The 18,348-nt window shown below is 30.6% G+C and overlaps 5 long non-coding RNA genes across 5 annotated transcripts in view; 2 read left to right on the forward strand and 3 right to left on the reverse strand.

Annotated features, from left to right (window-relative positions):
- Nucleotides 1–18,348, forward strand: part of LOC148300031 (uncharacterized) — a 162,770-nt gene that overhangs the window by 90,421 nt on the left and 54,001 nt on the right. The gene's annotated exons all lie outside the window — the stretch shown is intronic.
- On the reverse strand, nucleotides 2,212–3,319 carry LOC148300034 (uncharacterized). Its single transcript, XR_015838991.1, has 2 exons — nucleotides 3,237–3,319; nucleotides 2,212–2,379 (listed from the first exon to the last, which is right to left on the reverse strand). It is a non-coding gene; the product is annotated as an uncharacterized LOC148300034 (long non-coding RNA).
- Nucleotides 5,199–7,347, forward strand: LOC148300035 (uncharacterized). The gene is made up of 2 exons (XR_015838982.1): nucleotides 5,199–6,629; nucleotides 7,144–7,347. It is a non-coding gene; the product is annotated as an uncharacterized LOC148300035 (long non-coding RNA).
- Nucleotides 10,351–11,177, reverse strand: LOC148300036 (uncharacterized). The gene is made up of 2 exons (XR_015838993.1): nucleotides 11,070–11,177; nucleotides 10,351–10,548 (listed from the first exon to the last, which is right to left on the reverse strand). It is a non-coding gene; the product is annotated as an uncharacterized LOC148300036 (long non-coding RNA).
- On the reverse strand, nucleotides 14,271–15,095 carry LOC148300037 (uncharacterized). Its single transcript, XR_015838994.1, has 2 exons — nucleotides 15,010–15,095; nucleotides 14,271–14,474 (listed from the first exon to the last, which is right to left on the reverse strand). It is a non-coding gene; the product is annotated as an uncharacterized LOC148300037 (long non-coding RNA).

The raw sequence follows: 18,348 nt of genomic DNA on the forward strand, positions 1-18,348 counted from the left end.
TAAAATAAATAAAAATAGTTTTTTTATTGAAAAATATCCTTTAGTAGTTTTTATCCTTTTTATGTCGGTACGTAGTGAAATAATTGCAAAGTTCTTTGGCTTCTTTTAGAGAAATCCTGAAAGCATTGGAAGATCGAAACAGGTAATTGCGACTACGTCAGATGACTTTGGTAATGATGGAGATATAGCTTGTGAAGATGAGATTCAACGAACGTTGACAGAGAAAAAAAGATAAGCTGTAAATTAAGAAAAGATTGATAATGAAAATAAGTTAGGTGAGATTTAAGATTTGTAGGTGCTGTCATTTCTTGGTGGAACTGCATTTTCAATAATAACTTTGTAATTTTTTCCACATGAACTTTATTTGATCAGAAACCGGGTTTCGTCGTAACCGACATCGTCAGACTGGTCAAGTCAGTCGATGTCTGTCAATGTCTGTCACCAGTCTGACGATGTTGGTTACGACGAAACCCGGTTGCTGGTCAAATTAAATTCACGTGGAAAAAATTACAGAGTTGTTATTTTATTATATGAGTTTTGTGATCCTAAAAAGGCGTTTCTATTTATTTCAGAGTAATCATTTTTCGAAAGTATTTTACGTTATTTTTTTTATTAAAATTATAAAACTAACTATTTTTACGTTAATATGTTTTATTAAAACGATATTTCAGTCATAAAATTGTAAACATTACGCCTTGATTTCGATATAACACCGTACACATAACTTTGATTTTTATAATTTCAAAGTTTCGTATAACATGGTTTCGATACAACACAGTTTCTATTATCTTGATACCTATTCTATGACATATTTTAATACATGTTTAATTAATTTCAAAAATTGTAAAAGAGAAAAAAAAACACTTTATGTAATAATACTATTCATACTTTGTTATTAGCAATCAATCAATATCTCCTTCGTGTTTTATAATCTGTTTAGTGATGATTGGTTAGCTTTTTTCATAGTCAGTCTCCACTTGGCTCTATCCTCCGCTCGTCATTTCAACTCGTATCCAAAGCGTACCCGCTGCAGCGGGTGTCGGAGATAATTTGGTCCATAGATTAAGCGGAGTCGTCCTCTGTAGTTTGTGCCTTCGCAATAAGAAGCAGGCATGGATGTCTTATATTATGACCTTTCCATTTGGCTTGCTGTTTTCTATAACCTTGTGTTACTTTATTAAATAAGCATCTAGATTCCCCGGCCCTGCTTAGTACCTCGTTGTTCCCTACATGTTCCGACCAATGAGTCCCCATTATGCGCCTGTAGCACCATATCTCAATGGCCTCCAGCCGTCCCCATTCTACCTACCTGATAACCTACGCCTTCAGACAATGATATGCTCCAGACTTGAGTTTTAGTTTAACTACTACTACTACTACTACCCTCACGCCGTTTCCCGCAGGGGTAAGCAGAGAGGATGGAATGCCACACTCTTCTGTCCTGACACACACTCCTTGCTTCCTTCACATCCATGCATCTAGTAATACATGCCCTCCGATTACTCAGACTTTTGACACCGCCAGATTTTAGGTTTTGATTGATCTGATCGTGCCAAGTCTTTTTCGGTCGTCCACGTTCTGTTTTCCCTCTCACATTCGCCACATATATTTTCTTGGTCATTCTCTCGTTATCCATTCGCTCCACATGTCCAAACCACCGCAAAGAACTCTTCCTAATCTTTTTAATTATTCGTCGTTCAGCCTTTATTATATCTTCGTTTTTAATTCTGTCATACAATGATTTTCCACATTTTCGTCTGAGGGAGCGCATTCCAGTTCCATATTTCGCTTCCATACATTAGTGACGCCGTTATGAACCGCTAGCTTGGCATCCATGGACATATTCTTATTCGCAATCACTCTGTTCAAAGCACCATTTATTCTATTCCCTGCATTCACTCTTCTCTCAATATCCTTATCCACTTTTCCATTCCTTGGGAACATGCTTCCTAGATATAAAAATTCTTGCACCTGTTCCAGGGATTCATTGTGCACGATAATTTTGCACCTTATTTTCATGTATATATATATATATATATATATTATATATATATATATATATATATATATATATATATATATATATATATATATATATATATATATATATAAATATATAAATGTATATATATATATATATATATATATATATATATATATAAATATATGTGTGTATGTGTGTGTAATACAGACATAAAATAAAAGGCGTAATACTTTTAATTTATTTCATTTTATTAAAATTCATAGATTTGAGGTGTATTTTTTATGGAAATGTTTTCAATCTTTATGACTTAATATAAATCAATAGTCATAGTTGTTGTAGTACTTGGGGTACTTGTTGTATGGGTTGTACTTTGAGTGTCCTGCTGATGCAGTTGTCTGTAAACAAGGAGACAAAAAATATATGTAATGATGAAGTACATTATTTGAATACACACGTAAATACATTTTAAAAAGTTGGAAGCACATTACTTTTAAACTAAAAGTAAAATAAATTAAACTGATCTGTCTTTATCACACCAAGCATTTAAACCTAAAAATTAAAATTAATTTTTGAAATTAAGTTATAATTAATCTTTGATGAGATGTCAAAAAATAATATGAAAATAACTCCTGTAATTGGAGATAATCCAGATTTTGTGAACAATTATTAGGACACACTCAAAATGTTGTATAATTAATTAAATTTTCTTCATCTGATAAAATTTTGGATTTCTCAGTAGAGATGAAAAATTTACGCTTAAGAAGCAAAAGTATTTTCTTTGTAATCCACCACTCATTTGCGAGTGATTTGTTTCTCAGAAATAAAATATATTGCAATAATAAAATAAAAGGATATAAGAAGAGAAAGATAATGGAAACAAGTAAATCAAAATATTATAAATATGAATGCATTTAGAGCTAGCAAAAATTTCACATTAAGAGGTATTTCAACGTTTATTGAACGTTTTTTATTTAACAGCAATGTGTCAATGAACATATGATTCTACGTCTCAAATTGAAAAAAAAACTGTTTTATTTTTAATGCCAAAATCTATTTTTTTTGTAAGATCTTTAAGCTATGTATATTAATGTCCAGCATTTTGATTTATACGAATTTTAGTAGTACGTATAGTTATTTCACTCTGATGGGCATTTTTTAAAGAATGTCGTGCACTAAATGTGGAAATGAAATTTTTTATTTTGTATTTTAACTTATAAAATTTGAACAATTAGTTATTATTTGAAGTCCTTACCAAAAGTGATGCAACGACCACGAAGACGGCGAGAAGGATATTTTGGATCTGCATGTTGATTGATTTTCACTGGTATGAATAGTAATGTTACCTTAGTTGTACCAGCTTTTATACTAAAATCTAAAATCAGTTTTGAAAGCAGGGCTTCAAGACAAATAATGCAAGACAGCAAATATGTTTACAAACTATAAATCATCTGCTTTATAAATATGTATAGCGCATTAAACAACTTTAAGATTATAGAAAAACGTATCAAGTAAAATGCATTTCCACAATGCACGGGGTCTAATAAAATACTTTTATGAATAGGCAATTCATTTTGATACATAATTCTTCGAAAACTTCTATAGGTAATAATGTTTCAGTACTATCCTGTGACTGACAAAAAAAACTACATGGATCACATAGTAATTACTTATTCGTTTTATTCATTAATTCGGCATTCATTTTGTGGTAAAATCTATCTATTTGGTAATTTAAGTTTTACTTATTACATACCACTATTTACTAAGTAAAGCTTAAATTTAAAATTACTTATTTATCCTAACTTAAATTTGAGTGCACTATAATTTAATGTACCTACGGTCAGGTTCAATTCATTGTTTGTCTTTTCAATACAAGCGTAATACGAGTTACTGACAAGCGTGAATATTTGAAGCATACTATTTATTTTTTTCATTTACAACAATAAGTCTTGATTTTTGAATTCTAGCAATATTTATTAACAGTATGTTAGACTAATCGTAGTGATTACTGCATTTGGGTTCCATGCATGTTTATAATTAATTTTTCACACATATCTAGTCTTTATCTAGTTATCTGAGAAATTTTTCATTGCCTATTATGTACAACGTTTTATAGCATAGTCAGTTTTTATGTCTTAAAAACTCTAGTGAATTCGTAAAGTAAATAATAAATAAATAAGGTTGATCCTTAAAAGCAAAACAACAGATACGATGGACTCAATATTTTATATCAATCAAGTTTTGTCACAAAGTTCAGTTGTTTGTCTTGTTCGTCTTGTCATGTTTTACAAATAGGACACCATTAAATCTGATATTGCCTAGTCAAATTTTTTCAACTGCAAAGACATAAGAAGTAATGGTAATCTGATTTTTGGTGATCTTGATTTTAGGTTCCTAATAAGGGACCGAGATAACACGTGAAGTAGTACACTACACACAGTTCGGTTCAGATGAGGGTTAGAAGAAGAAGAGGAATATACGTATATTTTACGTATTATTGAAAATGATTGAAAAGCATAATTTTAATTATCTAAATTGGTTCAGATCGTCGCATTGGCTTGTATTGAGAACTCATGCGTTGGATGAGTATTGCTAGGTAAGCGTTTAAGCATTTCATCATACACTAAAATTTATGAACAGCAAACAAAACTTTACTTTAATTAATTGATTTGACAGTAGCATTACGGTAATATCTATCCCATTTATTTATATTTTACTTGTTAATAATGATGCCGAATGTGTTTTTTTTATTTTTTTTTATAATTATACATTTATTTATATCACAATTTATACATATTTAGAACTTTTTTTGTAGAGACCCACCAAGCCACCTTGTGTGTCTCAGGAGATTTGAAGAAATAGTGGTAAAATTAAGTAAAACTTGAATTAAAAATGTACCATTATTTCTTGAATTATTCCTAGAAGTCATTCTTCATTCCTTCTTCGCTACTCCTAGATGGGGTAAAAAATGTATCGAACGTCATAAATTGATTAAATATAAAGCAAGAATATTAACTGTTGATTCAGATGGAATTCATTTTAAAATCACTAAAAAATGTCATTATTCGTATTTGCGAAACATAAATCGCTACGTTTTATGATTTAAATTGTATCTTTAGTGAGTTATATTGATTGATAACAAATCAGAACTATTCTTAGATGGGATTGCATAGAAACTGAGAATATGCCATTGACAATGATGTCTTGAGTTCCCGTCAGTAGTAATCGATAATCCGTCGAGGACCTTCGATCAATTGTCGATTGGGTCTGTAGGTATTCTACGCCACTTCCCCGCAGTAGTAGGCGGAGAGAACAGAATACCATACCAATCTGTTTTTGCAAACAACCTTCGCGTCTTCCACATTCATGCATCACCTCACACATACCCGCCGATTATTCCGACTCTCGACCTGACCACTTTCAAGTTGAACCACGGTCTAAAGATAAATTTTCCAAAAACTCATGTGTTGTGCAACAGCTCGTGTTCGAAAACCATGATGTTGAGTGACCATCTAATAGAAAATGTCGAGAGTTTCAAGTACTTGAGAGTGTGCATGACAGAAAATTGCATTTTTTAAAAAAGAACCGTCAGTGCGTTAAGGACTTGCGGGTACCTCATTTAACAGGACGAAGGCTGTCTAGAGATAGGATTTGTATACGGTTGTAATCAAATACCGCTCACACAATCCCTTCAAACTCCAATACAGATGTGGAATATAACCCAGAAAAGACGGATACTTAGCATTGAAAATAGACGTCTGCCAAGAATTTTAGACATGCGGTGGTTTGACAAATGAAAAATGAAGAAATAAGGCGTAGAACGCAGTAACCAATGGTGACAACTGTCGACTAGAAAAAGCGATTTGGATGGCTATGCTCTTCGAGGACCTTAATCAAAATTGCTTCTTTTACATCAGGTTTCTGCCGCCCAAGACGTCCATGTTGATAATTTGTCGGCAGTTTTCACTAAATTTCTGAATATTGTTGCTGAATATTGTTGAATCTTTACACTCCACATAAAGAGCAAATCAATGAATAATTACATAATTTGATTTGTATTTATATAACCAAATAGATGCAAATCTTCCATCTGCATCCTGCCAAAATCCTATCGAGGTTAACAATAATATTTGTTTTCTTCTTCTAGTTACACCACTCTATGCTAAATGTTTTTGGCTTAGTGGAGGATTATAGCTTTGTCTGCAGCCATTCTTAACAATGACTTGTACTGTACAGTGAAACCACTTATTCATATTTTAAAGTCAGGTCTTTCTATTCGACTTTGCTTTGTAATAAAAACGTATTGTTTAATATGTCTAAACACAATTATAAATATTTATAAACCTTATTTATGGACTAACCAGACTACCTACAACAATCATCACGTACATTTTTTTTATACCTTGATTTTGAATCTGAACAGATGTAAATAAATCATTGTTCATTAACTGAAAAAACATGAACATTATTTGATATCAAAGCAAAGTAACCAAATATTAGCAAATCTGTTTACAAAATGCTTCAGAATTTGGGTATAAAAGTTGGACCGATGCAGGCAACATCACAATTCAGTCTTGAAGAGTACTCAATCAACATGCAGATCCAGAACGTCCTCCTCGCCGCCTTCGTGGTCATTGCATCACTCCTGGTAAGATATAAACAAATAAATACGTTTTTTAAATAATATTCTTCCTGTCAAATTAATATCATCGATTTATTTAGAACTTATAATGAAAACTACTTTGAAAGCAACCCCTTGTAAATTAGTAAAACGTTATATGACATAAATGTAAAATTTAGAGGAAACTTATATTCTTAGTTTATGTGTAAACATTTGAGTTACAAACAAGTTGCACTTTATTTGCATTTTTTAAAATATTTTAACATTTCACGGAAATATTTTTGAAATAATTGTCGCTCCTTTTAATTATTTTATTCAGCATTTAGAAGTTATATCAGTAAACGACATGCTAACCTTGAAATAAGCCATCAATCGATCTGCATACACCACAATATACGTAGTACTTTATTAAAAATATAACCATCAATAGATGATTTTAATTTGTGTACATGTGGAATCATTAGTTGGCGATTGAATGCAGCTTTAAAATATATGTTTTATACTGTTATCAATATTAATTAAAAATGTTTGTCTATTCCAGGCTACCGCATCAGCAGGACCACCAAAATACTACAACCGGTACCCCAAGTACTACCCCAAATATTATGACTACGACTATTAATTTATTCGATGACTTTATAACGTAACCATTTTAAATTATCAAACCTGGAACATCCCCGAACCTAAAATGAACTACTACTCACATTGGAAACATAAAATGCAATAAAACTTGAATATTCTGAAACACATTTTTTTATATAATCCTTTTTCATTTTCCCTTTCCTTAAATATACTATTATTATAATTTTGCATTTTAAGCGCATGACAAATGACAAATTGAGCTGTCATTATCTTTGTGACAAAATTAATTTAGTCAGCTAATGTGTTACTAACTCTATAGGTTTAAAATGTTTTACGACTACAATTTGACATCTCAACATAGATTAAGTCTCTCTTGGTTTTTACAGGGCTTACAACCTGATTTAAGTGATCATTTTATACACGTGTAGCATTCACCATTTTACACATGATTGATAATCCACTACTCATTTTTTTGAAACCCATTTTGATCAATACATTGCTCAAGATCAGTGGTCCTTAACCTGGGTTCGATGGGACCCCGGGGGTTCGGTGAGTCAGTCTCCCGGGTTCGGCGGAGGTCAAAACACACACCCGACTTATTTTAAGATATTATAAAAATCGAAACGACGTACAATATATTCATTTATCCAATAGATCTAGTATATTATTTGAACGGAATATATCAATGTAGCAATAAAAATAATTCAAGGGCTCAAACGCTGAAATAATGCACCCAGTCCCCGTTGCTCATTTTTTTTTACTTGGATGGGACTTCAAATAAGTCATGACAAACCGCTCACTCCTTTCAAGAACGTCACAAATCAAAAAACGTGATATTTCAGGAGAACGTTTTTAGAGTTTAAAAATATAACACAATACATTAAAAATAAATATCAAGCCACTTATGTAACTTTTTACTGTGCAAAAAATCTTTTTAGGTACAATCTGAAGGTTTTTTCTCCATTCGAAAAACATTTAGTATATTTAAAAAAATTATTAAACAATACCTTTTCTTTAAAATGCAAAAACAACACTTTCTGCCCTGTAGTGGGTAAATATTAAGTAAAAAATATGCCTCTTTTGCTGGGATAAATTACATTTTCTGGGCATTCCGAAAACACGCACAACTGAAAAATGACGATTTTTTATTTATGACATTCTTGAAAGGAGTGAGCGAAATGTACTAGATCTATTGTCATAACGTGTCGTCATTGCGAAATATGCATTATTTTGTTTTTGTTTTTATGTGAAAATCATGTTCAAATGGTTTTGTTCTTTGTTTTTCACGGTTTTGTTCATTTTGCGATATGTATAAATACAAACTTATGTTTTGAATTTGAAAAAATTAAATCTTATTTTTCCAATAAGGGTTATAATTTTTTTTCAGGGTTCAATCTAATTTTTAAGGGTTCAGTGAACGCACATATGAAACTGGTGGGGCTCGGTACCTCCAACACGGTTAAGAACCACTGCATTAGATAGAAGATTCTTGATATAGATAGAAGAGCAATTCTATATGAAGGAGCCTTTGCAACATTTTGAGTGTTGTAAATAAATTATCTGGTCAAATTATAAGCTTAAATAATAAAAATGAAAATGGTATTTTCTGGCGTTTCTCATGTGTGTGATTATAATCCAAGATTCGGACCTCACATCCTAATAAAAGAGTTTGTGCTTGATAAAAAGCTTCTTTACATATCACCAATAGATGTCTCTAGTTAAGTTCTAGTGATTCAAGAACAAGGTTTCTAAATTGGTTCATATATATATAGAACTTCCAAGAATTTGAGTAGCGTGGTTGTCAATAATGGGTAGAATTGGTGAATGTTACACGTGTGTAAAGTGATCTCTTAAACCAGCCTATGACGGTCGTCAGCCCCGTAAATGCCCAGACTTCCATATTCTTCTTCATCTTTGATGAGACGTCAAAAAATAATAAGGAGTCTTTGCATACCCGTATACAAATCCTCTTTCGTTAAAGGATCAAATAATGGTATAAATAAAGGAAAATTATGTGAAATAATAATTGCATGGCAAAAAAAGTATTCTTTCAAAAATTTTAGGAAGGTTTAGTGGTCAGTCCATCGCTCTAAATTCATAAATATATGTAGAACAGGAAAATCAAGTAAAATAGTGATGGCACAGCTGAACTTGTACCGTCTTCCACTAAGTTTATTTTATTATATGAAGATTGTGTGCTCAGTCCATTACTCTAAATTCATAAAATTATGTCATAGAGGAAAATTAAGTGAATAAATGGTTTCATATCTGTACTCGTACGCGTTTTTATTAATTATATTAAGATTTTACTTATTAAATACCACTAAAAGTAGTGGTATATAGTGGTATCAATAGTAGTGTTTACTAAGTAAAACTTAAATTAAAAATGGAGTGATTTTACCACAAAGAGGCTAATCAATTAATGAAATTATACGAAGGTTTGGGATCTCTTTAAATTCATGGATACATATTATTTATTATTCGGGATAAAGTGGATTATTCAAGTGTTTAATTTTAATAAAATAATCATGGATATATATTATAGAGGATAATTAAGTGACGAAATTGTTACGTAGTTGAACTTGTCATTAATTATATTAATATTATAAGGAACGTAAGGCTGAACGAGGAATAATTGAAAAGATTAGGAAGAGTTCCTTTCGGTGGTATGGACATGTGGAGCGAATGGATAGCGAGAGAATGACTAAGAAAATATATGTGGCGAATGTGAGAGGGAAAACAGAACGAGGACGACCGAAAAAGACTCGGCACGATCAGATCAATCAGAACCTAAAATCTGGCGGTGTCGGAGGGCACGTATGACTAGATGTATGGATGTGAAGAAGGCGAGGAGTGTATGTCAGGAAAGAAAAGTGTGGCGTTCCATCCTCTCTGCCTACCCCTGCGGGGAAACGGCGTGATGGTAGTAGTAGTAGTAGTTATGGGTAAAAGCTCTAGATTATCAAATATATATAGTAAAAAATACTATGAATATTTACTTAGAAGTAGTTGCAAACCCGTACACGTACGTGTTATCATTACTTGCACTTGGGCAAAGATGTTTATATGGATCTTAGCCTACCATAGTCATGCCGTTTATAGGAAAAAATATAAGGACATAAATGGTAAGGAAAATAAAGGAAGAGATAAAAAAAATTAAAACGTGTTTTAGAATAAATTAAGTTTATTGCATTTGTAGTTTTTGATGTGAGTTAATTTTAGGTTCGGGGATGTTCCAGGTTGGCAGATTCAATATGGCGATGTTATAAAGTCATCGAGGAAATCAATAGTCGTAGTCATAATATTTGGGGTAGTACTTGGGGTACCGGTTGTAGTATTTTGGTGGTCCTGCTGATGCGGTAGCCTGGAATAGACAAACATTTTAAATTGATATTGATAACAGTATAAAACGTTTATTTTAAGCAACAATAAATCACCGACCAACGACTTGACATGTTAAAGTATGAAAATCATCTTGTGATGGTTTTAATGATAAAAAATTCTACATTTATTTTAGTGTAGATCAATTGAAAGCTTATTTCCAGGTTATCATTTCGTGTATTGATTTTATTTCCAAATTCTAAAAAAAATGTTTCGACGATTAGCTCAGAAACATATCCTCGATCTATTTAAACATATAAATGAATATAATATTTCATTGCATATACAGTGCAACATTTACGCATATATTGAATAGTATATGTTTCCTTCGCATTTCGTCTTTTATATAATATAACGTTTTGTCAATTAACAAGGGGTTACTGGACTTGCTATTAAAGCGTTCAATTATTTAAAGCAGTTTTCATAATTTATTCTAGGTATATATAATAATATAATTTTGACAATATTTTTTTTAAATTACTTATTAGTTTATTTGAATCTTACCAGGAGTGATGCAATGACCACGAAGGCGGCGAGGAGGACGTTCTGGATCTGCATGTTGATTGAGTACTTTTCAAAAATGAATTGTGATGTTGCCTGCATCGGTCCAACTTATATAAGACTCAATTCGCGGAGCATTAACTAAACAGATTTGCTAATATTAAGTCACTTTGTTTAGATATCAAATAATAAACACATTTCTTGAGTTAATCAAATATTTTTTATTTGCAACCAGATTATCAATCCATCCAAATCCATCTAACAATAGAAATACATTTGTGGCAGAGTAAATATTAAATTGCAGGCCACTGAATAAAAGTCCACGTCACTTTCATGAAACTACAACCCCATTCTCTACAGGTAAAAGAATGGTTGAAAAAAGAAAAAATAAATAAATAAATAAATTATGGGTATCTGGTATTACGAGTCTAACAGCTACAGCAAAATTTATATTATAATTTATTTTTTTTTAGTTTAATTTGGTGAATACCACTATTTCTACAAATCTTTTGTAACACGTATTTCGATTCATTCGGAATGATTCGAATCACGCGTCACAATAGATTTTAATAAATAGTAGTTTACCAAGTAGAACTTAAATTAAAAATCGATACATACTACCACAAACGGTCTGCTGAATCTGTTGATAAAAAAAGTCAATCAAGCCTCATTAATATTTGTTGATCTAAATAAATAATAGCAATAACATTTATGAAAATCATTATTAATTATTTTTATTTCTAAATGTCTGGACGATATATGCAATACTTAGTCGGTGATATTTTTTACAAACCATTGATTTAAAAATAACGAGTTTATCAATCATTATATTTTTAATACAATAGGAAACAAACAATAAAAGAGAAAAACAGAAAATGTGCTAGATGAAACATCGGAAAACAAGTCTAAGATAGGCAAAACACTATCAAACATAATGTAATATAATGAAGAAACTGGCAAGAAAATCCTGTTTACTTGCGTCTAATAGCACATAATACGATTCGGAAAAAAAATTATGTACATTTCATGAAGGTCTCTGCAAAATAAAAACTTAACTGACACGTTAGAGAAGATATTACATTATATATATATATATATATATATATATATATATATATATATATATATATATATATATATATATATATATATATATATATATATATATATATATATATATATATATATATATATATATATATATATATATATATATATATATATATATATATATATATATATATATATATATATATATATATATATATATATATATATATATATATATATATATATATATATAGAAATCATATGGCATGTGAGTTACGATTTTAGGATTTAAAATGAACATTACTGGTTTTGGAAAACCAGTCCACCTATCAACAGGTGATTTGAAATTTTATTATTACGGGCGTTGAAATAATATGGTAAAATAATTTATTGGATACTTATTAGATGATAAAAGTAGACTAGGAACTAATCCTAATAAGGAATTTTTTATCATGATACTATGTAAAATACATATTCTATCACTTCTTCTAGATTCATACTATATTGCTACCCTTCTCAAAGGATACAGCTAATAAACACAAATTTGTACAAATACCCCCACAGAATTGATGCAAAACAAGGTTTTAGGCGTGGTAGATAATTATTTTATTTATTTTTTGTCTGAACCTTTTCCGCGCCAAATGGAGCATACGGATCCTCATAGAATCGACATAGTAATCCTGATCGTTAATTATGTAAAAGATGATGATCAATACATCGCATTAGATTTTCGATTCTTAAATGTACATAGTAGAGGAATATTATATGACGGAGTCTGCATACCAGTATACATCCTCTCTTTCATTGAAGGTATGTTGATCAGTCCATTGCTCTAAAAATTTTAAATATCTGCAGTGTGGGCAATTATTCGAAGGAATGATTGCATGGTTATCCATGTTTATACACGTTCTCTCATTGATTATATGAAGTTTTGGTAATCGGTCCATCGCTCTAAATTTTTTAATTTATGTAGAATAGGAAAATTAAATGAAGGAATAGTTGCATAGCTGAACTTGTACCGTCTTTCATTACTTATATGAAGACTGGGCGATCAGTCCATTGCTCAAAAATCAATCATTTATGTAGTAGAGGTAAATTAAGTAATGAAATGGTTGTATATATTGCTCATTCCTTTCATCAACGTCATATATCAAAAACCTTCATTTTTCAAAAGATCGTTTTTAAAATTATTAAATATAATAAAATGCATTAAAAATAAATATCAAGCCACTTATTGAACTTTTTACTGTGCAACAGATTGTTTAACGTAAAACCTGATATTTTTTTGTCCATTTGAAAAATATTTCGTATTTTTAAAAAAATAATTAAACAATACCTTTTCTACAAAATGCAAAAACAACACTTTCGCCCTGTAGCGGGTAAATATTCAGTTAAAAATATGCCGCTTTTGCTGGAATTTAGCACATTTTCTGGACATTCCGAAAACATGCATAACTGAAAATTGACGATTTTTAATTTATCATGTTATGGAACGGAGTGAGCGATATGTAGTCGTACTCGATATATGAAGATTTGTGATCAGTTTACCTCTCTAAATTCATAGATACATATACTAGAGGAAAATTAAGTGAAGGAATGGTTGGATGGCAGATTTTGTACACTCTTTCTAACTAACTAACTAACTAACCATCATGCCGCTTCCCCGCAGGGGTAGGCACAGAGAATAGAATGCCACTCTGTCTTTGCAAACATTCTTTGCCTCTTCCACGTTTATAGATCTCCTCACACATACACTCTTTCATAAATTATAATTAATTATATAAAGATCAGTCTCTCTCAATCTCTTAAAATTTATGAATATATGTAGTACAGAAAAATTGAGTGAAAGAATAGTTGCATAGCTGAACTCTTTCATTATTGATATTTTATTTAAATTTTATTATTATTACTATCTTTCATAAGTTATATCAAGCTTAGGTTATCAGTTTTTAGCTATACATTCAAATATACATAAAAAATACTATGTGAATATAAGTGGTTGCAAAACCCTTACACACACGTGTCGTCATCACTTATTGGACCAAAGATACTTATTCGGATCTTAGTCTACCATTGTCGAGCCATTAATAGAAAAAAAAAGCACATTAATGACAAGGAAAATAAAGGAAAGGATAAATATTTTGAAAAAACATATTTAAGAATAATTTAAGTTTATTGTATTTGTAGTTTTTAATGTGAGTAGTTGTTCATTTTAGGTTCGGGGATGTTCCAGGTTGGCAGATTTAATATGGCGATGTTATAAAGTCATCGAGGAAATCAATAGTCGTAGTCATAATATTTGGGGTAGTACTTGGGGTACCGGTTGTAGTATTTTGGTGGTCCTGCTGATGCGGTAGCCTGGAATAGACAAACATTTGAAATTAATATTGGTAACAGTTTCAAACGTTTATTTTAAGCCACAATCAATCACCGACTTACGACTCGATATGTAAACGTATTAAAATCATCTAGTGGTAGTTTTTAATACAAAAAATACTACATTTCTTGTAGTGTAGATCGATTGATAGCTTATTTCCAGGTTATCATTTCGTGTATAGATTTTATTTTTAAATTTAAAAAAAAAGTTGCATCGATTAACTCAGAAATATATCCTCGAACTATTAAAACATACAAATGAAAATAGTATTTAATTCCGTAAACAGTGCAACATTTTTGCAACATTTACGCATATACAGAACAATATAAGTTTCTTTCGTATTTCGTCATTTATATCATATAACGTTTTGACAATTTACAAGGGGTTACTGGACTTGCTTTTAAAGCGTTCAATTATTTAAAGCAGTTTTCATTATTACTTCTAAATAATTATAAAAATATTATTTTGACAGTAAAAATATGTTTTCAATAACTTTTTGTATAATTTAAATCTTACCAGGAGTGATGCGATGACCACGAAGGCGGCGAGGAGGACGTTCTGGATCTGCATGTTGATTGAGTTCTTTTCAAGACTGAATTGTGATATTGCCTGCATTGGTCCAACTTATATACTTAATTCGCAGAGCATTAAACTAAACAGATTTGCTAATATTTAGTTGCTTTGTTTTGATATCAAATAAAAAACACATTTCTTGAGTTAATCAAATATTTTTTATTTGCAACCCGATTATCAATCCATCCAAATCCATCTAACAATAGGAATACATTTGTGGCAGAGTAAATCAGGCCACTGAATAAAAGTCCACGTCACTTCCATGAAACCACAACCCCATTCACTACAGGTAAAAGAATGGTTGAAAGAAGAAAAATAAAACTTATGGGTATCAGGTATAACGAGTCTATAATATAAATATTTTTTAAGTTTAATTTGGTTAAAACCGCTATTTCATTAAAACTTTTGAGACACGTATTTCGATTCATTCGGAATGCATCGAAACACGTGTCATAATAGATTTTAAGAAAGAGTGGTATTTATCAAGTAGAACTTAAATTCAAAATCGATGAATACTACCACAAAGGAACTGCTGAATCTGGTAATGAAGAAAGAATATCAACAAAAAAAATAAGCCACTAATAATTGTTGATCTAAATAAATAAAAGCAATAACATTTATAATAATCATTTTTTTTTCGAAATATCTGGGCGATAGAGGCGATACTTAGTCAGTGATTTTTTTACAAACCATTGTTTTAAAAATAGCGAGTTTATCAATCATTATATTTTTAATACAATAATACAATTGGAAACAAACAATTAAAGAGAAAAAAAGAAGATATGCCAGATGAAACATCGGAAAACGTAAACTAGTCTAAGACAGATAAAGAACTATTATATTAAACATAATGTTATATATGTAGTGAAGAAACTGGGCAAGAAAATCCTGTTTACTCGCGTCTTATAGTATTTAATACGATTCGGAAAGAAGCTTATGTACATTTCATGAAGGTCTCTGCCAAATAAAAACTTACTCAACTCACACAAGAGAGAAGATATAACATTATGTATATTTATATATAAATATATTATATTTATTTAATATATTTATATATAAATATACATAATTATAAATACTACATTTATATATTATGTATATTTATATGTATATATATATATATATATATATATATATATACATATATATATATATATATATATATATATATATATATATATATATATAGATATATATATATATATATATATATATATATATATATATATATATAAATATATAAATATATATATATATATATAAATATATATTTATATATATATATATATATATATATATATATATATATATATATATATATATATATATATATATATATATATATATATATATATATACTACTACTACTACTACTACTACCATCACGCCGTTTCCCCGCAGGGGTAGGCAGAGAGGATGGAACGCCACACTCTTCTGTCCTGACATACACTCCTAGCCTCCTTCACATCCATACATCTAGTCATACATGCCCTCCGATTACGCAGACTTTTGACACCGCCAGATTTTAGGTTCTGATTGATCTGATCGTGCCAAGTCTTTTTCGGTCGTCCACGTTCTGTTTTCCCTCTCACATTCGCCACATATATTTTCTTAGTCATTCTCTCGCTATCCATTCGCTCCACATGTCCATACCACCGCAAAGAGCTCTTTCTAATCTTTTCAATTATTCCTCGTTCAGCCTTACATTCCTTTCTTATATCATCGTTTTTAATTCTGTCATACAATGATTTTCCACACATTCGTCTGAGGGAGCGCATTTCAACAGCATTCACTCTGCTTTCATCCTTCCTTTGCCAGTTCCATGTTTCGCTTCCATACATTAGTGTCGGTACTAGCACGCCGTTGTGAACCGCTAGCTTGGCTTCCATGGACATATTCTTATTCCCAATCACTCTGTTAAAAGCACCATTTATTCTATTCCCTGCATTCACTCTTCTCTCAATATCCTTATCCACTTTTCCATCCCTTGTGAACATGCTTCCTAGATATAAAAATTCTTGCACCTGTTCTAGGGATTCATTGTGCACGATAATCTTGCATTCTGTCAAATCTTTCTCTCTTTCAAACACCATGACCTTATTATATATATATATATATATATATATATTTATTATATATATATATTTATATGTATATATATATATATATATATATATATATATATATATATATATATATATATATATATATATATATATATATATATATATATATATATATATATATATATATATATATATATATATATATATATATATATATATATATATATATATATATAAATATATATATAAATATATATAATAATAATAATCCCTTACCGCACCCCAATGGTGCATAGGGCACTGCTTCATATAAACGCAGTGTTCTCGATCGATTACACATGAAGGAAAGGTAATCAGCCCTCCACTTCAGGTACCAGTCCAGTGTAATATTGAAAAATATTAGAGTGAAAAAATCACTTATATTTATTAAACCCCCTGGGAATCGAACCCGGGACCTCCAGAACGGTAGCCGAGCATGCTGACCATTACACTACGGAGGCGGACATAATAATATATATATATATTTACTACTACTACTGCCATCACGCCGTTTCCCCGCTGAGGTAGACAGAGAAGATGGAACGCCACACTCTTCTGTCCTGACATACACTCCTCGCCTCCTTCACATCCATACATCTAGTCATACATGCCCTCCGATTACGTAGACTTTTGACTCCGCCAGATTTTAGGTTCTGATTGATCTGATCGTGCCAAGTCTTTTTCGGTCGGTTATATATTATATATATATATGACTTCTAAAATTTGAAATCATATGGCATGTGAGTTGACGAATAGTGTCGAAATTATCTTTGTAATACCTACACAATTGCTTTGGGGTTTTAAAAGTATTTTTCGTATGAAATAAGGGTTAAAAATGAACATGGTTGTGGGAAACCAGTCCACCTATCAACAGGTGATTTGAAATTTTAGTATGACGGGCGCTAAAATGATAAGGTAAAATATTTTTTTATTTACTTATTGATGATATAATAGACTAGGGTAGACTAGGGTCCCAATAAGGAATATATTTTTCCAAGTACGCGTTATCATGATTCTATTTAAAATACATATTCTATAATTTTTCTATATTCGTACCATGTTGTGACCCTATTTATCGGATACAGGTTATAAAAACAAAATTGTACAAATACTCCGATAGAATTCATGCAAAAGAAGGCTTTGGATATGGTAATTATTTTTTTTTTCGACTAAATCT

This window comes from Brachycentrus maculatus, unplaced genomic scaffold (assembly GCF_059751285.1).
Source record: "Brachycentrus maculatus isolate JH-2025_06_01 unplaced genomic scaffold, ASM5975128v1 h1tg000848l, whole genome shotgun sequence".
Classification (NCBI taxonomy): domain Eukaryota; kingdom Metazoa; phylum Arthropoda; class Insecta; order Trichoptera; family Brachycentridae; genus Brachycentrus; species Brachycentrus maculatus.